Below are 23,606 nucleotides of genomic sequence, written 5' to 3'. Positions count from 1 at the left end.
ATTGGAACCTTTTATAGAAAATTATGCACAATTACTTAATAACGAATACCTAAATACATACGATATGTACTATAGTTTGTTTATTGCTAACACTAAACAGGTTCATAAACCTAAAACAAAAGATTAATGAACGAGGAACCCATACTGCCCATCAATATATAGGTCACACATATAGAAAACCACCAGATAGCATCACGAGGATGACACTGGACTGGAAGTGGTGCGAACTAACAGATACTGACATCTCATGGGAAGGTGCGACAACACAGAACCTTGGACGATGGCACAATTACGTTCTGGATATAGTAGCAGGTCAGACTCCTACTTATCCAGAATCGACCCCGACATACTAAACATATGTCCAGCATGTGAAGGCACCCCGTACGACGCTAACCACCTTTTCATATGCCCCATTAAACCCACTCATCTAACATCCCTCTCCCTCTGGACCCATCCCGTCGAAACAGCTAGTTTCCTGGGCCTACCGTTAGATGAGCTAGGCGAAGATGACCGGTGATTACGCTACACTGACAGTGCAAAGATACTGCTATAACAGCAACAACAACATGGAAGAGTCTTATCGAGGCCCTATGCTCTCTTGTGTGTGTTCATATACTACTGCTGTTATTTAGATAGAAATATCTACAAAATCAACTACCCATGTAAAGCACATGCCTTGGATATTTCTGGCAAATTGCCAAAGATTATGAAATTTTACAAATCGTGAAACCTACTTTCGAAATTATTATTATTACTATTTATATGGAAGCAAACAGATTACAAATTTAAATTTAAATGTCTAGCCTTAGCAGCTGAAGTCTTCGGCTAGTCCTGTTCAATGTACAAATAGTTATTACAAGGAAATAGTTAGTGGTATGGTTGCTCAATAAGTTGTACGGTCCGTTAAGAAAAACGATTTTATCGTTTGAAATACACTTGACTACTCAGTACATATAATCTCCCTGAACATCAATACACTCGTTATTCCAATTTATGAATTCCATCTCTGAAGTGAGAATCTGGTAGAGCTACAAAATACGCTTCCATAGTATGTAAGGCCTTATCATTCCATGAAAAACACTTCACGCATGAGATTTATGTCTGTAAACAAATGGAAGTCGCTAGGGGCCAACTCTGGAGAATACGGTGGATGCTCCAACAATTCGAACCTTAATTCATAAATTTTAGCTGTTGTCAAAATGGTTTTGTGACTTGATGCATTGTCCTGATGGAAAAGACTTTTTTCTTTTACCAAGAATTTGTTTATTTTTTTCACGAATTTTGTTCTTAAATTTGTCTAAAAGGTTACAATAATATTCAGAATTTATTGTTTTACCAGTTTGCAAGTAATTCACAAATTCACATCCCAGGAAACTGATACTAACAGCTTCTTGGCCGATTTCTGGATACAAACTCGTTTAGAGCCGAAGAACCGGGATCTCAACACTCTTTAGCTTCACGAAATCTACTTTATTCTTTGGAAAACGCTTTTCATGTTGCTGAGAAAGTCGCATTCGAATGTGTCTTTGGTCCATTGTTAGCGAATGGGGCACCAATTCTGCCCACAATTCAATCACTGCACGATACTTGATTTCTTCCATCGTAAAAAATTCCGTGACACGTCGATACTAAATGGCTTGAAAACATAGAATGAATTGACGATTAAAATGAAACTTCAGACGCGTTAAAATGAAGAGTGTACCAACATGAATAAGTGGGCTATTAGCAACGCCCGCTCCTATGGAATCGCACAATGTATCCAATTTGTCATATTTCATAGAAAATACTGCCTGTTTGCATTTACTAATTTTACTTTAATTGACAAAGAGATGGAATGGAAGTGATCTTGAGGGGTTAACACCCTCCAGCTCATTCATTTAGAAGAAAAACATAGTACTTGGCATTTACAACAAATGACTAACAAGCAATGGGAACTAGGATTAGTTGACATAGATTTTTGATCTGTTTGACGGCGAAGCTAAGTTTGTGTAGATCTCTCTTTATTTGGGAGCTTTCTTATTAAAGGATTTGTATGGGTCCATATTCTGCTTACGTGTCTTCTGCTTGGCTTTCTATTGTCTCCTAAATTTTGTTTTGCGAGTTTTGTTTATTCATGAGATACCATTAGGATTGTTTCATCAGCAAATGCTGCAATCATGCTGTTTTTAAACTTTGGTACTGGTAGATCAGATGTAGGTATATAAGAGACACAACGTTGGCCCTAAGGCACTGATCAATTTAGAGGTATCGGATTTTAAATTGTGTAGAACCATTCAAGATTTTTATTTTTTTGAAGATGTTCACTTTCAAATGTTGGTCGCAACTGTGCCATAATTCGACCATCCGTAAACACCAAGTTTGAATGACTCGCTGGAGGACTTCGGTCGGTCGATCGGTATGTTGTGAATAACTGTAGCATTTTTGGCCTCCAATGCCTCAATCGAAGCTGGTTTCGCAGCAGTAAAACTTCAGCAGCTGTAATACCGTTCTTGATTTAGTGGTTCACTTGAATAGAGACACTAACCGAATAAGAAAAAATAACAATAAATGAAGAAAATTAAGTTTTTTTTTTATTTATTATTTACAGCTTAATAGTTTGTGCTGCCACCTTATTTATAAATTGCTTCGTAAATACGTTGATGAATGGATTTGAACGAATTCTCCAGATAGTCTAATGAAATTTCAGACCAGTCCGTTTTAATAGTCATGTCATTGACTCAATAAATAAATCGAAAGGAAATGTCTATGGATATACCTATTATATGTTGTTAAAATTAGTTGAATTTATGATATTATCGCATATGCTCTTCCTTTCAAAGAAGGGGAATCAGCCGGGATCAATTGGCCCCCATTTAGGACAACACTTTTAATAAAATACAAAGTACCTGGAAACTGGCTGAAAAATAATACCTACTTAATACTTTTTGTGTTTATAGATATGTGCATATGTACATATTATATGTGTTTCACACGTTCATTGGCACGTAAGATAGTGTGGCACATCTGTTCAAAACAGACATGCCCATGTGGCCACATATACGTAGTAGCATGTACGCATGTAGTTAAGAAGTCAGACAGACTATTTAAGTAATTGGCTGCACGTACTTTTTACTTACAAACTCATGTACGGTATATACTCACATACATGCATATTTACTCAATTATAAGCCTATATTTTCGTGTAGTTTTCTCTCGTCAAAAAAAAAAAGTTAAACTGTAATAAAAAATAACAACGCACGAAAATTACATTTACGCGGGAATTGGAGCAAAACCGGCATTGCCGACAGCGACTGCCATTTCCACATCAATCTCGGCATTATCTTCTTTCCACATTAACCTAGAGCGTAATTACAGTGTGGAAAATTAATTATCATATATGAAGCAGACGCGGCAGTACATACATATGTACACATTCACATAAACGAACTTAAAATTTGTTTGTAGTATTCGTACTTGTACTCGTACTCGTATGTACTTATATACTCATTCATACTTAAACTTTTATTGTTCATATCACTCACACTTAGCCTCGTGGAAAATATTAAATGACAACAATGTTGCTTGAAAGCAAAATTCATTTAAGTTTATATAAGGCTGGCATCCCTTCCGGAAATGAGACTAACATGTAACTAACTAAAAACTGTTTTAAAATTACCTACTTTTTTATCGTAAGCTGCAGCTATATAACTTTTGGCATCACAGATCTTTGTGCGCTTTGGTCTGCTGCACGTAGGACCTCCATACATCTCAATCGCTTCCGCTTTTTTTCCAATTCCCTATTCAAAGTTTATTGATGTCCTCCTCTAGTTCGCCGGCACCGGCTCGTTCTCGGTCTGCCTCTTGCTATAGTGTTGAAGGCTCCCTCGTACCCATCCATCTTAACCTGTGAGATTTGATGAAACGTTCAACTATAACAATTTCATCATTTATAACCTGGTCTAGCTCATCGTTCCTACTCATATGCCACTCGCCGTGATCTTTGATTGCTCCAAAATATTTTCTGCGTGTTTTTCATTCGAAGGTTTGCAATTTTGCTTTATCTGCTTTAATTAGCGTCTACAATTCAGCACCATAGCATAAGATTGATCTAATGATGATTTTGTACAGAATAAATCTGTAAATAAATTGTTTGTTTAGCAGTTTTCGATTTGAAGAGTTTGGAGTTTTGTAAAAGTTTCTCCACTCAGTTTGAGCCTAAGTAGGGGCAAGATTCCATTATTTCAAAAGAAAAATCGTCAATTTTCAGTTTGTCTGATGTAGGCTTATATTGCCTAGACGCCATCATATATTTCGACCTATCTTCGTTGATTTTAAGGCCATTTCTATCAGCTGCAGTTCCAATATCCGCGAAGGTGGATGTTTTTGCTGACAATTGCTATGTCATTCGCGTGTGCGAATAATTGGATCCAACCGTTTTTGCGTCACTTACTTCATCAATGGCACAACATAAGCATAAGGTTGAAGATTGTTGATGAGAGCGTATCCCCTTATATTACTCCAGTTTTAATTTTGATGGATTCAAATTTGGTCTATTATTGACCTTCTAGGTCGAAATCCACATTGACACTCGGGAAGAACTCTTTCTACCTGACCTATTAGTCTTTTATTTATAGTATATCTTTATGCAGTCATATCAGAATTCATTTTTTACTGCTGCTAGGTAAAGTTGTAGAGAAAGCTCCAACTTCGCGAATGCTCATTGTGAAGCTCAGTAAATACGAGTAATATACACAATATACTCCCAACTTTTTTAGCGAACCTTATCCAACTAGACTGTGAAGGTCTCAGCGGTGGTGTAGTAGTTTAGAAGTTTAAGGGCGCACTTCTCACAAGAAGTGTTTATTGGATTCAGCCTCATGTTCAACTCTACGACTCTTACATCACCATTATGGTCATATGAATAATGGTTCAATGCCTCATTAGCATTTCTTGTATTTCTCATTAAGATTATCGTTCAACGTTCGTTCACCAAAAGCAAAGTGCAGATGCTGAGGCTCATCATCGTCATCATAGCAATTATAGTTCGGGGTGAGGTAGTGTACCCTTCACAATTGAGCTCCATACGGCTCGGCTTATTGCGTCGCTTCTCCTAGCATTTATAAGGCATAAATCTGCATTAACATTGTTTGCCCATCTTCCTGGCGGTCTTCCACGCTTTTTCTGCTCGTATTTCTACTGCCTTCTAATCTGAGTAGTTGTCCAAATCATCTCACCCGCTGAGCTTTAGCTAAATGCATTGCCTCATCATTGTTTCTGATTCTGTAAGATCCATCAGCTTGCCTTACTGCTCCAAATATCTTGCTTAGGATTTTACGCTCAAAGCGGATAAGGTAGTTCTTTATGTTACATGGCAGTACCCATGCTTTGAAACCATATGTTGCTACTGGTCTTATTAGCGTCCTGCAGATTTGTAGCTTACGACCTCGGTAGTAATATACTTTTGAGAAGTTTCAAGTGAGCAGAATATCTTCTATCAGCAGCTTCTAGTCTATCTGTCACGCCGAATAAGGGGGTCTGCAACGATGTTAAGGTTTACGCCCAGGTGTTTAAAACTCTCCATTTTGTGAAAAATATATCGGTCGACCTCCACATTGCCATAGCGTGTGGCGCTTAAAGACCTAACAAGGTATTTTATCTTATCGACATTAACTTCAAGGCCGACTGACTTTGCTTTAGTTATCAGTTCCAGTATATATTCAGCAAGTGCGCCGTGGTTTTTCGCAAGGATAGTAGGACCGTCAGCATAGCCGCAGATCTAGACGCTTTTCGTGAAAATGGCAGCTCCAGCGTCGATATTGCTGATTACAAAATTTAAAACCAGGTTAAATATGGCAGTTGTGAGAGTGTCTCCTTTTTTCACTATATCAAATGAGTCTGAAGTTTTTCTATGTATTACCACTTTAGATGTTGTTCCTGCCAGGGTCATTGACACCGAAGACTCGAGTTTCTTCGGCACTCCTTGCCGACGAAGTATAAAAGGCAGTTTGTGTCTATAGGTGGTATCAAAAACTCGATGCGAGGTAGTAATTGTCAAGACCGGGTTCACACAGTTTGTCAAAAATTTGGCGCATTGCAAATTATTGATCAGTTGCTGAGGTTAGTCTCTTTGTCGTTTTGTTAAAACTATACAATTAAGGAAATTTAAGTATTGGGTGGATGTTTGTGAGGAATGGCATTATCTAACAAAATGATTTTGGATTTTAAGACATATCAGCCGCGAGCTGGAACGCTCAAATGGATAAAGTCGATCCCCCGTATACAATTTCCAATCACTTCAATCACAAACTCAATAATAGCGTGGTCTTTCGTCGTCGTGTATGACGAAAAAATTTATAAAATTAAAAAGCTTGTATCCGAGCATTATGTCATGTGAGCATCAAGGAGAGAGATCTACATGAGATCTACGCATGTTATTTTGGAAGCGAAGTGAAGTCTGATTTGTGTCAATCATATTGAATTTCTTTGCGCCACAATATACGGTCTGCTATTTTCCTAAACTAGTTCATACAAACGATCCATTTTTAACAATTTTCCTTAGCCATGTTTTAATTCCATGCCTTGTGTTGGAAAATTGATTATTATGAAGTTTTGAGTTTGTTATACCAAATATAAATTAATGTATTAAAAGTTACTTCTTTTCGAAATAATTTCTCCCATGGATGCAAATCGATGAGTGTGCTTGTACATTATGTGAAAAAAGTACTTGGAGTTGATAAATCACTGAACTTAAATCAGTGTTACTCTGTCACTAATCATTCGTTCCACAGACTACAAATTAAAAACAAGTATATTTTTATATTTTCTTTTCTATTCCAATAAATGAGGGTAAATTAAGAGAAGTTTTATTTTAGTTCGACTAACTGTTTATGAAAGTTGTGTTAGTGAGATGGTGTGACGGGAATTTGTTGAACTCGCAAAACTGCAAGCGTGCGTAGTCTATTAGACGAATGCGCATTCAAAGAAATCGCTAAAATTCAGAGACAAGATCAGAGGGTAATTAAAATTAACTAGGTGTTATACTCGTATAGTATTTGAGAGAGTAAATTAGAAAAGAACTGATTTGTGGAAAAACGCGCATGAATTTTGTACTATGAGAGCGTACCATCTCACAGGCCTTCAGTATGAATAAAAGACTTCTTCAAATATAGGTTTTTTCAACCGAGGTTTTATTTTGATATTCAAAGAAAAATACTATTTTTTAATATAAATGATCGGATGTTTATTTCATTATAAAGAGGAAGGTATGCCGTTAATAGTGAAAAATAACATCAGGCAAATGACCATCACGAACGACCATGCTTACAGGACAATATCCTTTTCATGAAGTTTTCCATAACCGAATTGCAAAGTGGCTGCCCCATGTCCTCGATAGCCTCACGAATTCCATCTTTGTGGTCTTGAATCGACCCTGGGCTGTTGGCATATACCTGCTCTTTCACGTGGCCCCAAAGAAAAAAGTCACAAGGTGTTAAATCACAAAATCTCGGTGGCCAATTGTGATCACCTCTTCGAGAGATAACATGATCCGGAAACTGTTCCCGCAAAAGATCAATGGTTTCGTTCCTTGTGTGGCACGTAGCGCCGTATTGTTGAAAATAAACGTTGTCAGATCAATACCATCCAATTCCGGCCACAAAAAATCTTTAATAATCTCTCGGTAGCGCAATCCATTCACCAATAAGACCTGTTATTGGAAACCCCTTTATCATTTAACAACCACCGTATTCAGTTGATATGTATACTGCTGACTTTTTTCTTTTTCAAAAATTCAAATTACCACACAAGGCATTTGTTGTAAGTTCATAACGGCAGTCGGCTTCCGTGTTTAAAATGTGTTTGATTGATTCCGGTTTGGAATGATTTGATGATTGACATAATTTTTTTATTTCAAAAGGGGTTTAATTTGAAGGCGATAATATAAAAACCATTTGCGGTGCAGAATTGTAGGCCCCTCCAAAAATATCAAGACGCACTCCTCAAATGGGCAAAAGGGCTCGGCCAAACATGCAAATAATGTTGAAGGCACTAATTGTATATTATAGGTGGGGCAAAGTAAGGGTGATTGAAATGGAAGGTTTTTAATTCTGGCAAATGGCGTCATATGCCAATCAAATTTGACACTTGTGAACTAGGCTGATGTAGTATACCAACAAACAAGCAATGGAGCGCATAAAAGTCAAAATAAAGATTGTCATCACTCAATATTATTACTGTATTTAAAGGTATACAAGACCAAATTGGGGTAGTCGATTTTGAGTCACTTTGGTTATTTTAATATAAATTTGAATGAATAACAAATATTTCGTTTTTTTATTTAACCAATCCACGGTACTTTTGGGACAGAGTGTATACATATATCGGGATTGTGTGAGTTTAAATGCGTGTGGCCGCACCGGTAATCGTACCTTAAAAATCGCCATACTCATGCATTATAAGCCATAAAAAGTAAAACGGCGGCAGCTACTTTAACCAACTGACGGCTTTTGAGATGATCAGTTAAGCCTTAGCCATCGAGGCGTGAAATAATGGAAAAGCAACAACGTTACGCCGCAGCCAGTGCCACTTCAGCACAAGATATACGAGTACGTATTAAGGCAAAGCAGCAATCGCTCGAGGCTATTGGTCACTTTACACTTCCAAGGAATTTGTTGCTTCTTCTTCTGCTTAACTCATTCCAGTTTTGCAATTGTTTTAAATTATTTCACAATTGCTGCTGTCGCTGATGCGTTGTTGCAGTCGGCGTTAGTGGCTTTATTCTAACTGTTGCCACTTCTGACCCACACTTACGCTCGACTGATTTTTTATTGTACTAACTTGCATACATATATCATACACTTTTATAACCATTCCATTCAATTATTATAGCCATCAGCAGCAGCAACTGCAACAATAATAGCGGCAGCAGCAACAACAAAAATGCGAGTAGTGTAGCAGCAAAACAGCCACAGAAAATGTTCAGCCAACATCCATAGCAATTTACTTGGTGTGGCTGCAATAATTCGTTGTTGTTGTCTTTCGTTTCGTTTCGTTTCGTTGCGTTATTACTTTTATTGTTATTGTATCTACCATATTTTGCCATTTAAGTCGAGTTTATGAATGAGTTGTAATAATAAAAATTTTTTTATAACCCCTTTTACACCGCCAAACCTTTAACCGCAGATCCATATTTTATTATTTGGATTTTATGTAGATACATACATACATACATATATTCACTGCATACGAGCGTTTGCACTTTCGACATTGTTATCGTGGTTAAAAGGCGTTTAACCCAGCAGTTAAATGGAAGTGACGCAAAAATTGCATTGCATTGGCTGCCGCAGGCCTTTTTTTGTGAAACAATAATACGCAAAAAAATAATTAGTTTTTGCTTGATTGGTGTTGTGATTGTATTGTCATTGGAGTACCGCCAAAAACAGCGTTAACTATATAAGTATTTAAAGCAAGAAAATAAGTATATGTGTATGAATTTAATTTGGAAAAAAATCTGCTAGAAATATTAAAGTTTTCTTTATACTAATTTAGTGTAATGGCACTAATGAAAAGTAACATATTTTGATTTGGTTAACTAAGTCTATGATTTACTTAAAGGAAGAGAAGAGAGAAGAGAGAGAAGACCGAGCATCGACTTTTAAAGCCAAACCAAACCGAATCAAACTTCGGCCAATTTCAGTTGAAAGGTTGCGAGAAAGACACATACTTCTTAACCGCATTAATTTCAAATCTAACTTATATTCATCTCGATGAACAAAACTAACACTCTACAAGGCTCTCATCATGCCCATCCTAACGCATGGCGCAGAAGCGTGGACGATGATAACATCCGATGAAGCGTCGCTTGGAGTGTTTGAGAGAAATATTCTGCGGAAGATTTTTGGACCTTTGCACGTTGGCGACGGGGAATATCCCAGGCGATGGAACGATGAGCTGTATGAGCTTTACGGCGACATAGACATAGCGCAACGAATAAAGATCCAGCGGCTACATTGGCTGGGTCATGCCGTCTTAATGGATACAAACGATCCGGCTCTGAAAGTATTCGATGCGGTACCAGCTGGTGGTAGCAGAGAAATAGGAAGGCCTCCTCTGCGTTGGAAAGATCAGGGGGAGAAGGACTTGGCTTCACTTGGTGTGTCCAACTGGCACTGTTTAGCACGTGAAAGAAACGACTGGCGCGCTTTGTTAAAGTTGGCCAAAATCGCGTAAGCGGTTATTGCGGCAATTAAGACGAAGAAGAACATAGCTTATGTTTGTAAAAGTAACAAAAACAAAAAAAAATTAGGTTATGTTAGGTTATACTGGCTCGCCGAAGTTACACAGAAACCATTTTGGTCCATAGCGATACCAGATCAGAGTCCTATTTTAGCGGAAATGAGCATCATTCAACATGCGCCTCCGTCCACAATTTCATTACCATCTATGCCTTTAGGCCGCGGATTTTTGGATGATAGAAAAATTGCTTTTGTAGTCAAGCAAAGATCTAAGTTTGCTAGTGCCAGGGTGTTAGCGGCACCCTTAATCGATATAAAGTTGTCTTGCAGCACTGTATGATTGTTTGCTAGCCACACTCGAAGGAGGAGTAGATTGAAGCAATTAAAAAAAAAATATTTCGGTTTGATACCATTATTCGAAAACTGTTAGATACAAAAACTAAAAGATACGATTTGATAACAATATTGATACAATTTTTAATTTTTTATAAAAATTAAAAGAAATGTTCGGCTTTTTGAGTGACTCTTTTCTAGGATAGGAAATTTATTTTGGCAAATCAAAATCTGGGCCAAGTATTGTAAAGTTTAAATTAGGTAGACCTGGTTGACCTGTAGTCACGGTCGATAGTGATACCGGATGGAGTTCATTGGTTATACGTTTTGAAATATTCCACCCAAATGGTGCATGTTTTATTTCAAATTTAGGAGGACATTTCCAACCCACTACTGAGATGCCTTCCAATTCGTCAAATTATGGTGCACTCAAATATTTTAAGTGTGTTTTGAATAAGGCAGGACATCTGCAAAGAAGATGCTCTACAGTTTCCCTTGGGCTCTACTCTCTATATTTCCTGCATTCCTCTCTGTTCGAGATTCCTATCTAACAACAAAAGCATGTGCTGCTACTGGGCTATGTCCCGTCAGCGCACTTATTATAGTTCTGCAACAGGCCTCTTCTTTTTGCCAAGCGTTAGCAAGCGGCGAATAGATGAAGCAACTTGTATAAAGGAACATACCTATATTGGCAACGTGGGATGAGAGCTGCCTTAAATACCATGTGTTTGTATGACCAGTCAAATGAGGTATAACCACACCAGCTAGTGGTGAATCTTACTCGATAACTTTGTTGTTGCTTTCGCATGCAAATTTTTCGTCAAGTTAATCGAGCATAGAGATCGTGCGTGGGGGAAATGGTGAATAGAAGAGGCCTAATATCTTCGTGTTTTTCTTTTGTCGGGACAGACCAACAAGTGCAGCACTCAGACACAATTAAATCCATTGTACTGCACTCGGATTCCCTTTTTAATTTTCTTTAAATCTACTCGACCTCCGAAGAAATCTGAGTAGATCTTGTGGTGCCAAGGAGCCAAGGTGGTCACTTCTTAACACATCATTGCCAAAGACCAAGTGGTCCGCCGTCTCATTCTCCTCTGCTGGGCAAAGTGCACTGTCTGAGATGTCCACCTTTTCCATGTGCTTTTCCCATAGAAAGTGGCCCGTCGTCAGTACAACCAGCCGCCTACAGTTCCCTCTGTTTAATGACAGGAGGAACTGCGACAGTCGATTGGACATGACAGGTAGCATCAGTTTGGTCCATCTGCAAGACAAGGAAGGCCAAGTTGGCCTCAGAGCCCATTCTGGCTAAAGAGTCAGAGATCTCATTACCAGCCAAACCCACGTGTCCTAGGACCCAGGTTAGCATCAGGCTATTATGTCTACCGACATAGATCAGCCTGGATTTAACATATTTTTTTGCAGCGCCGTTGCAGATGCTTCTAACCGTTCGATGATATAACCCCTTGTACGATCCATTACTTTCTGCTTTAGCTCTTCATCGTCCATTTCCACTTCAACAAAACAGATTACAATATTAACAGTCTTTAGGCGGTTTTGCTTGAAATTTGGTATTGGAACTACTTTATTGGGATCGGAAGCTGGACCCATTTCGTAAAAATTCTTGTTGGACTTAGTTTCTATTCACAACTTTTTCGTGTTAGTGATAGTAGGTATAAATGGACTACGACTATGATCGTCTGTTGACAGATACTATTGTATTGCAAATATGCTATATAACTCAGTAACAGCCCTCGTAATAGGGGCAAAGTTATATTAATTTGATTGGGCGTTAAATGGACAGTGAAGGTGTAAAGCTTTGTGAAGTACACTGAAGCTTTGGCCCTACAGCTCTGTGTGAGCTGTGGCCTGCTGAACAAAATGTCTCCATTTGATCCAATCTGAGGTTGATGCCTTCCAGTTTTTAACTTTGACTTTCTCATGTCATCCTCTAGTTCGTCAGTCCATCTTGATCTTGGTCTACCTTTTGCCTTCGTCGCAAATATTTTAGCGTGAATTATTTTTTACTCAGCTGGTTCAAGTTAAGAGATTCAAAATGTTTTCATACTCTTTTAAGAATGATCAAATCTATTTCACCTAGAAAGGACCATTGGAAACCAATCCATTTAGCAGTGCTACTATGCACATATGATACTTATACATAGACATACACACATGCATACGTATGATAATGTCGTAATTTTAAGCGATTTATGTTAAGAACCATGCCACATATAAATTTTGTATGCCTGTCCAGTCAAACTGAATGCCAATCACCAGTTATTTTGCATAAAATAAAACTTCGCTTTCAAGAAATTTAAAATTATACTTTCTGTCTAAATACATATTAAACACGTTCGCTGTCATGATCTCACTGCCACTTCACTTCGACCGATTTAGAAATGCGTAAATTCAATATTTTGAAAACCTTTCAACTGCCATTCTGTTACTCTATACTATCGATGTTAACAATGTTGCAATCTCGACACTTGTACAAATGTTGCAACTGACTAACCCTTTGTCCATTTGCATTGCAAAAATGTTCAATAAAAAAATATAAAAAAAAACACCGTGAATAATTTCTATGTGTGGAAAAGAGCAATTGCAATGCAGGAAGTATGATTGTAGGCGGTGGGTGTGCACAGCGCGAGCACAGTATGTTGGAAAAATGTTGAACACATGCATTATGAAATGCATAAATACAATAATATAGGTTTGAATTTCCAACCCAAGCATTTTGCTCTTACACATTTGTAATTAAAGAATCTTAAAAATATAAAAAAGGCGCAGTGGATGCGTTCCATAGTAATCGAATTGCTAGATAAATGCGAAGGTGTGAAAGTCAATTGTACACTCTTTCTTCTTGCTCACTGTACTTGCACGCTTGCACATAACAAATTTCTGCAGGTATGCGTGTATGTATCTTCCAATATTCAAAGTAATGCCATCTGCTTACTCTTGCAAACACTTCTACTATTTCTTTGTGGAAGCTATCTTTTTGTCAATGTTGGCACTCGAGTCGTTAAAGCCATTGTTGGCAGGCAACTTCCTGTTCATTCATAAAAGCTTCAATGACAATGAGCGCTACTCTCTATTTGAATGAATGGGACTTCTCCATGGAGATTTGCATACATAGAAATGCATGTAGATATATGTATACACTTGTATGCGCTGCTTTAGGAAGGGGCCATTTTTTTTATACAAATACTCCTTTTCTAATTTTCACACATATATTTTATGTATATTACTTAAAGTTTTAATGGTGATTCAGACAAAACTTTTATTATTAAATTCTCACTTTTATTTATTTATTCATTCTTATTTAAAACATGTTCATATAAATATTCCCTTTAAAATTATCGGGTCTACACTGCAATGATCGAATTTATATGCCGGGTATTTCATGCTGTTACAATGACGATGACAATAACAACAATGAGCAAGGCGATAGATTTACAAGTCTGCTCATGTAAAATTGTAAATTGAGAGGGGAACTTCGGCTGCCACGTCAAAGGGATTTGGCAGACAAATTCTGCATGATTATTTAACATATATTCATACACTCGTCCAATCAGTCGTTGTTCAGACGGTAATGAAGTGTCATTGGTGAATTTTTTTCGTATATCTGATTGTAGGCGGTGGGTGTGCACAGCGCGAGCACAGTATGTTGGAAAAATGTTGAACACATGCATTATGAAATGCATAAATACAATAATATAGGTTTGAATTTCCATCTCCAACGTAATCTCAGTTTTTTTTGTATACATCTCCTCTGTTACAGCAGCCCATCAGTTGGTTTTGTCATTCTCGTCCAGAGACGAATAACGGATTGTTATTGAGCACACCTTCTCAATTCTTTTCGCCATGAACAATGAGTGCACAAGAAATTAGACGCTTCCCACGGTCACTGCAGTAAATGGGGAGTGTTTTACGTCATTACAGCAGCAACAGTAAATACTAGTGTCATAGAAGATATGCCGTTTCTACTGCAATATGAAGATTATAAAATTATAATGAAATCATCCGTTATGCATTCGAACCTCAATTAAGTTATTTTCTGAATTTGAAATTAATATAATTTAATTTTAATTTTTAAAAAATTCTAGTTAATTACTTTTTCTAATAGTTTATTCTGCTAATTTTTTATTATATTTAGAATACACGCTTATTCATGTATACGTCTTTTGACTAGAAGAGTCCAATTTAGAGAGGTTTTACTGTAGTTTATTTACTCCTGTATTTTAGCTAATTTACTTCATTCAATTGATAGCAACCTCGTTAGAAAATTGATTAACTTAATATATACGCATAACATACCTAATAATATGAAAAATAATAAATTTTGTTAGACAATTTTGAAAAGCGAAAATAAGGCGGCATTTCTTGTAAAGGGTGATTTTTTAAGAGCACACGTAAAATTCAGAAAAATGCATGAAATGTGTATTTAAGGGGTAACGCCACTGTACACGCGTAAAATAAACACGATTTTTAAAGAATTTTTTTGTATAGCAGGAAAGGGGAAACAATCACTCTGATTTGGGAAGTTATTACTTATATACTAAAATACAAAACTACAAAGTTTGATCGAAAAATTTTACAAAATGGCGGCATTGGAGACATTTTTGTAATGTGGTTTCTCTTGAAGGAGCCCCGCGGCACGCAGCACAGAGGGTGCAAATTTTAATCTGGAACAAAGAAACATTTTTTTTCTTAATCTAGATAAGAATAGCTAGAGAAACACGTAGGGGATTTAAAAAATATTTATTTTTCTGGAATTAGCAAGCATTTGAAGGAAAAAACTTTATTTTGGACTAAAAAAACGGCACTTAAATAATTATATTTATAACAATCGTTTAAATTAATCTATCGAAAATCCCCTACGCTCTTCTCTTAAGAAGGTTATTATACAGACGTAGTGAAAAACCTGATTAAAAATATTTAAAATTGTTTGAGTTATGCTGCATGCTAATTTCAGAAAACGTGTTTTGAGAAAAACGCGTTTAAAGTTTGGAAATTTGGAGAAGTCGTTAGGTAGCAGTCACTCACGCTTGGTTAAAAGCTTAAAATATTTATGAAATAGACTTCGGTAACGTATACAACTTTTTGTTCTGTATTTTAAAAGGTTCAAAGAATTTTTTAAGCTTATAAAAAAAAATCAATTTTTTGATATTTCTACAGTGGTGTTACCCCTTAAGTCCATATAATTTAATGTTTGAAGATTATTTCATGCAAATGTTGACCGCGACTGCGCTTCAAATGGTCCATTCGCTTAGTCCAATTTTGGCATACTCTTTCCAATGTTTCGGCCGGTATCTCACATGTAAATGCTTTAATGTTGTTTTCCAATGCGTTAATTGAAGCAGGCTTGTCTGAATAAACATGAGCTTTAACATAGCCCCACAAAAAATAATCTAAAGGCGTTATATCACACGATCTGGGTGGCCAATTGACAGGTCCCGAATGCCAATAATCGATGACCATTGACAGTACCAACGTAGTTATTTTCATTTTCGAAGGAAAACGAGACAATTATTCCATCAGCCCAAAAACCACACCAAACAGTCAAAGATGACATAAAAAGGCGCAGTCTAGGAATTATTCACTCCTAACATCTAGACGTCTCCTTTTAAAAACCCTTTATTATTATATTTAAAGACCAGTTAAGAAAAGTACTAGGCCATATTTAAACTAGAATTATTTTTGGATATGATTACCTTCTTATTTTTATTGTAAAATTTCGACAGGAGAAAAGCTGTCATACATATATAAAATGTTACAATAAGGGCTTCATTTACAATAAATTTTTGCCTAAAAAATAATAGATGTGAGTATATCGAAAAGCGAGTATTGCAAGTGGTGATCCCCAAATCTTAATTCTTGCTCCGATTTCGATGAGATTTTGCAAATTTGATTTTCAAATCAAGGCGAAATTTGCAACAAGAGGCCAAAACTTTGCAATTTTATGCCGGCCTTAGTAGTAGTGGATGAATTGTTTTACGTACAATGTAATGGACTTTTAATTTTAGAGCCCCACTGTTTGTTATTGGGCTAGATATTTTGCCTTCAGTTAATAAGCCGTTTTGAGGAGCTATTTTTTAGGAGCTAAGAATTATTGTTAGCAAATTTCGGCAGATCTGCTATTAAAAGTAGAAAGAGGAGGAGGAGCTCGACCAAACACCCAAAAGGATGTAGGCATCAACCCCTTCGGCCACGACAGCTGCACATGCATATATATAATGACGGTTCAATACGTCGCTTTGACGAATCTCTATATATCATTTGGTTATCTATCAGACAATTATATCTAAGATTTAAGTATTTTGTATGAGAGTAGTGGAAGAAAATTTCTTATTTGGAACAGATTCTAATAGGAATGACTTTTTAATCAGGATTGCAATCCATTTTTCATAAATTTTGTAATTAATTTTCATAATAATTATGAAAAAAATATATTCTATGAATAAGTTCGTGCGGTTTTTTTCGAAATTTGAAACTTTATTGACGTAAAATGGTTACAAATTTAATATTCAAAGTATTGTCCATCGCTTACTACTACTTTTTCCCATCTTTCTGGCAATTCACGGATTCCCTTTGTGAAAAATTCGGTCGGTTTTGCCGCAATCCACGAATCGATCCATTTTTTGACTTCATCGTAATTACGGAAGTGCTGGTCAGCCAGGCCATGTTGCATCGATCGGAAGAGATAGTAATCGGATGGCGCAAGGTCTGGACTATACGGCGGGTGGGGTAGGACATCCCATTTGAGCGTTTCTAAGTATGTTTTGACCACTTGTGCAACATGTGGCCGAGCATTGTCATGTTGCAAAATAACTTTGTCGTGTCTATCGGCGTATTGCGGCCGTTTTTCTCGCAGTGCTCGGCTCAAACGCATCAATTGTCGTCGGTAGACATCCCCCGTAATCGTTTCATTCGGTTTCAGTAGCTCATAATACACAACACCCAGCTGGTCCCACCAGATACACAGCATAACCTTCAGGCCATGAATATTCTGCGCCGACGTCGATGTTGAAGCATGGCCAGGGTATCCATACGTTGCCCGACGTTTTGGATTGTCGTAATGGACCCACTTTTCATCGCCAGTCACAATTCGATGCAAAAAACCCTTTCTTTTGTGCCGTTGAAGCAGTTGTTCGCATGCCATAAAACGGCGTTCAACGTCTCTTGGCTTCAATTCATACGGCACCCAATGGCCTACCTTTCGGATCATTCCCATGGCTTTTAAACGTTTGGAAATGGTTGATTGATCAACTCCCAAAGTTTTTGCAACCTCTTCTTGCGTTTGAGCCGGATCTTGATCGAGCAATTCCTCCAATTCGGTATCCATGAACTTTGGCGGCGCACCCTCGCGTTCTTCGTCTTCCAAGCCAAAATCACCACTTTTAAAGCGTGCAAACCACTTCTGGCACGTTCGCTCAGCTAGAGCAAGCTCACCATAAACTTCCACCAAGATACGATGACTTTCGGCTGCTTTTTTCTTCATATTAAAATAATGAAGAAGAATTCCCCGCAAAAACACATTATTTGGCACGAAATTCGACATTTTCAAGTGTGGTAAAAATATTGTTGTTTACGCTTCAAATAAAAAACTTATACTGACGTTTGTGCCTTACGACAGTAGCTCTCCAATGAATGTTTGGAAATGTGGATCGATGGAATAATAATCAAGTTACGCCATCTGTTGTAAAACCGCACGAACTTATTCATAGTCTAACACACTTTTAATCAGAACTGAACTTTTAATCAGAACTGAATTTTTTAGTTTATATAAAACTTCTTCATGTTATAATGTGAAAAATTATCCACTTCAAAAGCTTCAGTTCTCGCTAGTTATCCTTTCTGGTGCGATTTTGTGCTCTGTGGTACCGTGATCTTCTATGTTAATATCTGCTTGTTATGCTTGAAGGCCGAGAAGACATTTCAACACATTTTATGGGACTATCCGGCATTGATCGGGCCTAGAATTGCATTTTTTGAAGAAAATTGGAGCGGGCCTCAGGCTTATTAGAACTGCGGCTCTCATGGATGTCCCCAACTTTTCAGGGAGTCTGAACACACTTAGGATGAGGGACGTGATATCCAGATGAATGATCTTTTGGATCACACAGCCGCACAGTGGGGATTTTGCGACCAATATTGTTCAAAAATGTATATAATATCCAATTTTCTACCGTTTTTAACAGTTCCTTTTTAATGCTCATAAACGATTCTCGGCAAACCGACAAGGAATTCTGAAACAGCAACAACAAAAACCCATATATAATTTTTTTTTATTTTTTGCGGGGACTATTCTATGTTTGAACTTGAGGGGTCACCTCAAAGGCAAACGGAAAATAAATTCGGATTAAACTACTCCAAAAACGTTTTCATGGATTTTTTTAATTTTTTCGGTGAATATTTTAGATTTTTCCACGAAAAAAATTTGTTTTCAAGTTTTTAGTTAGTTAGGGTATGATTTCACCCCTTTAGAGGGGTTGAAAATTTGCGTAATTGCTCTAATGTATTACCGTTGATTACAGCTTCAATAAAAAAATTCCAAACCGAATTTGAATATTGTACATATGATATAATATTTTGTTTTTAAAATTTTTCTGAATTTTTCATAAAAGTGCCCCTCAAAGATGTGTTTTGATTGAATAAAGAAATATTGAAAATCAGGTCTAGACAATCTCTTTCAAAATCATTCGAGAGCATTTAAAAAAAAATATTAAAATCGGTCGAAAATGGCCATCTCTAGGGTTTTTGAACGAAATTTGTAGAAAAATACCAACTGAGTGTCGTTTTATCTCTATGATATCCAATATTCTGTCTTATCTATGCCAGCACTCCTGTAAAGAATAACCAACAAAATGCTTTCTTTTTCAAAACTAAAAAAAAATATACAAAATCAATTTTATTCGTTAATTCAGATTTCCAAGATCTTGGAGCTGCTTTCTAGTTCGATTTCATGAATGGCTTATGCGATATTTGAATAATAGAGTATTCACGTTACAACTGTTCTTCACAGCACCCCAAAGAAACAAAGTCTCAATGCTTCAAATCGCAGCTACGAAGTGGACTATTGGCATCGCCGAGATGATTGATAACTCGATTACCAAACGTGGTGCGCAGAAGATCGATTGTTGAAGCTAGAGATCGGCCAAGCTCATGTCTTTAATTCCCGGCTATAAAAAATCATATATTACGCCTCTCGCTGACCATTGGTTTTTCTGATGTTAGCTTGTTAGCAAACTCGCCGAATGAAAATGAACTTCGTAAGGAAATATGATTTTGATTTCTTTTCAATAAACACACTGTTTGGGCTACACAACATTGACTTTGGGAATAAGTTCATAAAACTTTCCAATATTGTTCAAGCATAATGGGACTCATTTCCTTTTGAGGAAAAGGACTATATGGGTAAACACTATATGGTATGTACGAATTTTAGCGTGATATGACCAAGTCACGAAATTTATTATATATTTTTATTTTCAAAGATTATCAATATTCCTCGACCTGAGATTTATTAAAAAAAGTGGCAGAGAAGGTGTTGTATAGCATTTTCCTCTCGAACATGATTCCAACGCATGCCAAGATTCTTTCCTTTCTGAGTACTTAAGATCAACAAAAGTTGCCGAGACAGCAGAAAATGGTGTTTTTCACTAGGAACGACCGCTCCACGTAACCCCCTTTGCGGGGGCCATGTGTTCGTGTGCATCATATACACATGCACATATGTCAATATGTATATAGTTAAATACAATTACATTGCTATATGTGTGCATGTATGCACTCCTCGTACCCCACATTTATGGAATTCACTTCACTTCTGCTGGTCACTCGCAACATTTCTTCCTTTCGCTTCACATCACTGCATGACAAGCGCTTTCATATACATTTTTATAGTACATACATATACTTGTATATGTTGTTGCTTTTTCTTGCATTTTTCCTGCAAACAATATTACGTACATTCATTCAGTTTTCTTTATTTTCGTTCGCATTTCTTTTTTCCCTTTCAATCAACATGGTTTGCTCGTTTGGCAAGCTTTAAAGAATTGTTTTGCACACATACACTCAAACACATGTGTATGCATTTAGCCAAATTTTCGTACATACACATAAATATGTAGCTTGAAGTGTTTTAGCAAACGAATGACATTGCTGTTGTTTACTGCAGCAATATTTGTTGTAGCAACACTTAGCGAGTGCGTACTTACAATAGCCAAGCATCGAACTGGCGATAACAAAAGCTAACAGCAACTGGACTCTGCGTACCTACATATGTACATATAATATGTATATGTGTGTGTATGCGTGCTCTGGTTACCATCGCTGGTACTTACATATGTACGTACATATGTAGACACCATTTTATTCACACCACAATCTCACATTTCCGCAAAGCAGCAGCAGATGCAGAAGAAGAATAAGTCGCTGCTGGTGCTCTGTACTCACCCTGTAGAGAAAAGCCAAACTATTGGATTCGGGAATAACTTCATGGCGCTATTATATAATATATCTATATAATTGGCGCGTACACCCTTTTTGGGTGTTTGGCCGAGCTCCTCCTCCTATTTGTGGTGTGCGTCTTGATGTTGTTCCACAAATGGAGGGACCTACAGTTTCAAGCCGACTCCGAACGGCAGATATTTTTATGAGGAGCTTTTTCATGGCAGAAATACACTCGGAGGTTTGCCATTGCCTGCCGAGGGGCGACCACTATTAGAAAAATGTTTTTCTTAATTTTGATGTTTCACCGAGATTCGAACCTACGTTCTCTCTGTGAATTCCGAATGGACCACGCACCAACCCATTCGGCTACGGCTGCCGACGAAGACTTTTATTTAAACAAAAACAATAATTACATCAATAAGTTAATCAATTTTATATTCAACGTTGCTGTTTCCAACCTCTTCTTATCTCTCGACCAATTTGTTGATGTCGTTCCGCCAAAAATCGCCTGGTCTGGTGTCAAAGCAGTTTTGAGCCAGTTTTTAAGGGTCTCTTTATTATCGAAGGTAATGCCCTTCAATTGGTTTGACGAGGAGCGGAAAAGATGGTAATCGATCGATGCAAAATCCGGAGAATAGGGCGGATGCTAAAGGACCTCCCATTCGAGCTCTTGGAGTGCGGTTTTGACGACTTGTTCAACATGGGGCCTGGCGTTGTCGTGAAGAAGTATGGTTTGACCATGTCGATCAAGTATTTTCAGTCCAATAGCCTCATTCACGTAGTGGGCAATATAGACCTTCTAGTTGACCGTGGAATTCTTTTTGAGCATTTCCCAGTGCACCATGCCCTCTCAGTCCCACCAAACACATATCATGATCTTCTTTGGATAAAGATCCGGCTTGACTATCGGCTTTGGCATATCTCCTGGAGTCACCCACTGCTTTCTTTGCTTCATATTGATGTATAGGCACCATTTCTCATCTCTCGTAACGATTCGGTACAAAAAGCGCTGTTTATAAAGGCGTTTTGCTCGATGGCGGCTTTCATTGCTTTTTCGTTGAGCTCGTGAGGCACCCACGTTCCCAACTTTTCGGTAGATCCCACTGAATGAAGGTGATTGAGAATCGTTTTATGATCGCAGTTCATTTCTTCCATCAATTCTCGACTGGTTTGACGACCGTTCTCCTTCAAAAGTGATTTGAGCCGTTCTTTATCGAATTCAGAAGGCTTTCCGCTGCTCCGCCGCGGTGTATCATCGACGTCGAAGTCGCCATTTTTGAACTATAATTTTTCCCTGCAGGGTAGTTTTAGCGCACGTATACAAATGTACATACATATATTTATTTTCCAAAAAACGAAGTTCTGTACTTTGCATGTATGTATGTATAGGTATGTACATACATATGTAAGCTTGCGAATACTGCGGTAGCGGATGGATGGTTGACTTGATGGCCGACACAACTGTGTATTCAACCATCCGAACAAACGAATAAACAAAGAAATAAACGAATGAACAAATGGTCTGACAAGCTATCGGCCAAACAACAAGACGATCGAATATTCTGACAGTGTAGTAGGTGTGGTTAAATAGCTAATAAATTGTGGAAAATTCGAATATAATATTCCCATAAAAGCGAAAAGAACGAAGAAATACTCTCGAAAACTTTATTGCATCATTTGGTCTTTCGTGCCCGGAGATTCGAACCCGAGAACTTCCAAATGGTCGATATGCACCAATCCATTCGACTGATGTGGCCGCCATGCTTTTATGGACGTCTAATTTAACCAATACCCTGGGAAGTCAATCTTCGGATATGTTGCTAAAATTATGTAAACCGCCGATTTACTGGCATGTGAGCTCTCATCACATATATTGTCCAGAAACTGAATATTAGACAGAAGTTTTGTTTTTGCAATCATATGATCTTAAATATTTAATAGGCCCTTCACAGTGGCTGCGTTGCGTTCATTGCGGCAACATATTTGACTGAGAGCAAAATTAATTATGTGTATTTGAGTCGAAGGCGAAACGTACGTGCCGTATGCTATGCCAGAATGCACAAAAACTGGCAACTTCTACTTTTGCCGTACGGTAAGTGCAGCGAAAATGACAACTGCTTAAAGAAGAACAATTTTGTATCGCGCATATTTTTATCGCTGGTGGGTTTTACTATATAAAATTAAATGCAGAAAATAAATGAAATTCAAATTTTATGAGTCAATTCATTACACCCTTATGTTTTCAATAAAAGTTGGAAAGAGTAGAGAAAAGGCTAGGCTTAACTAATCTCCAAGTTGCATCCACCGTCTACTGTTGCTATAAATCCTATTAAAACTCTCTTTTGTTTCAATAAGCGTTAATTTTATAATACATTTCAGAACTTACAAAAATCTGCTTATACACAAGGAAATATAATATTTGCTTTCACGACAAGAGCATCTGTTTTTTTTTTTGTTTATATGCGGCAGTACTTTCATTGTGGCATCAAGGTATGTTTACACGTCACGTTAGTCAAATGCACTGCCGCAACGGACGCGATGTACCCAGCTTTATAATTTCATTGTTGAAATATGGCGAGAAGTTTTAAATAATATTTTAAATTTAGG

The sequence above is a fragment of the Anastrepha obliqua genome, chromosome 3, assembly GCF_027943255.1.
Source record: "Anastrepha obliqua isolate idAnaObli1 chromosome 3, idAnaObli1_1.0, whole genome shotgun sequence".
Taxonomy (NCBI): Eukaryota; Metazoa; Arthropoda; class Insecta; order Diptera; family Tephritidae; genus Anastrepha; species Anastrepha obliqua.
Note: the sequence above shows the minus strand (reverse complement) of the source record.